The sequence below is a fragment of the Micropterus dolomieu genome, linkage group LG22, assembly GCF_021292245.1.
Source record: "Micropterus dolomieu isolate WLL.071019.BEF.003 ecotype Adirondacks linkage group LG22, ASM2129224v1, whole genome shotgun sequence".
Lineage (NCBI taxonomy): Eukaryota > Metazoa > Chordata > Actinopteri > Centrarchiformes > Centrarchidae > Micropterus > Micropterus dolomieu.
In genome coordinates this window covers 2,365,859-2,368,094 of record NC_060171.1, presented here as the reverse complement: position 1 = coordinate 2,368,094, position 2,236 = coordinate 2,365,859, and positions in this window count along the sequence as shown.

Here is a 2,236-nt window from a genome sequence, read left to right as displayed (position 1 = left end):
CCGACAATCCCCCCAGTTTAGTTTAAACTTTTAGTTTTATTTTCACATAAACAAGAGTGCGGAAGAGGATTAGGGCCACATGTGAAATTTATTTTAGATTTCTGACTTTTTTTCTCAGAATTCTGACTTTAAACTCATAATTCTGACTTTTTTCTCAGAATTCTGACTTTAAACTCAGAACTCAAAAAAAAATTTCACATGACCCTAATCCTCTTCTGCACAAGAGAGAGACAAGAGATATTAAACAATAAGCCCGCTTATTTACGGAGGAAGAACCACAAATGAAGTAATTGCAGCTACAATAATTTCTTACATTTATTATTTACATGCGGCTGTTTCATGTCACTGTAAACTGAATATCTTTCACACACTGTGAGGCATTTTCCCACTACTTTAACAGGACAATCAATCAATTAATTAATGGAGAAAATAATCAGCAGATTAACTCATGCAGGAATTATTAAAAAGAGTTTCTAGATTTTTTTTAAAGATTGTTTTTATAACTCAAAAATGTGCTCAAATTAGAATTTTTTTTTTCTTAACAAAATTCTGTTTTATTTAATTATTAATTAATTATTTAACTGTCCACGTGTTTGGACATCATGTAATAAAGGCATAAAATACCAAACCTGATAATATGGAATATTATGTTTTCATGTCATGTTCTCTTTTTAAGCTCAATCAGTGAAAACTAACAATAAAACACGTATTTTAGGAACAAAGAGAGGAAAAACACTCACAGTGGTATTTATAAGTGTACTTACATGTATTTGTGGCAATGAGGGTAAGTAATGTAAAATATTCAATGTTGATAAAATAACAACTCAATATATTTTTATTGAAAACTCAAACTTCATGTTGAATCATCTCAGTTATAATTCATCATCATCATCATCATCATCCAAAATTTAACATATTACATAGTTCACACGTGTCTGTTTGGAAAGCAAAGTTTCTCTGGTATAAAGTTGCGATTTCATGCTGTAATCTGTTCTTTCGCATTGTTATTTATGTTCATATATTTGTTAAATGTATTTTATTATAATTATATTCATTAGATCTCTGAAAAATAACATGATATACTAGCAGGTTCAGGGTTTCTGCAGGTTTCACCTCATCAAATTTAAGACTTTTTAAGACCTTTCTTAAGACCAATATGAATAAAATTTAAGACCTATATCACAACATCAAAAAATATATAAACATACAAAGGAAATGTAGTCACAAACTTACCTGCAGAGTAAAGAAATGTGTTCAAATTAGGATTGAGTGATGTCTACAAAATGGACATTGGACAATGTCAACAATGAAACACCAGCATGGACAATGACATACAGTGCCTTGCAAAAGTATTCGACCCCCTTGAACTTTTCGACCACATTTCAGGCTTCAAACATAAAGATATAAAACTGTAATTTTTTGTGAAGAATCAACAACAAGTGCGACACAATTATGAAGTGGAACGAAATTTATTGGATATTTCAAACATTTTTAACAAATAAAAAACTGAAAAAATGGGCGTGCAAAATTATTCAGCCCCTTTACTTTCAGTGCAGCAAACTCTCTCCAGAAGTTCAGTGAGGATCTCTGAATGATCCAATGTTGACCTAAATGACTAATGATGATAAATAGAATCCACCTGTGTGAAATCAAGTCTCCGTATGAATGCACCTGCTCTGTGATGGTCTCAGAGGTCCGTTTAAAGCGCAGAGAGCATCATGAAGAACAAGGAACACACCAGGCAGGTCCGAGATACTGTTGTGGAGAAGTTTAAAGCCGGATTTGGATACAAAAAGATTTCCCAAGCTTTAAACATCCCAAGGAGCACTGTGCAAGCGATAATATTGAAATGGAAGGAGTATCAGACCGCTGCAAATCTACGAAGACCCGGCCGTCCCTCTAAACTTCCAGCTCATACAAGGAGAAGACTGATCAGAGATGCAGCCAAGAGGCCCATGATGAAAGAACTGAAAACTGCTGTTCACAAACGCTGTCCATTCAACTTGACACTGAGCTCGAGCTGTTTTGCAAGGAGGAATGGGCAAAAATTTCACTCTCGATGTGCAAAACTGACGTACCCCAAGCGACTTACAGCTGTAATCGCAGCAAAAGGTGGCGCTACAAAGTATTAACTTAAGGGGGCTGAATAATTTTGCACGCCCAATTTTTCAGTTTTTTAATTTGTTAAAAAAGTTTGAAATATCCAATAAATTTCGTTCCACTTCATGATTGTGTC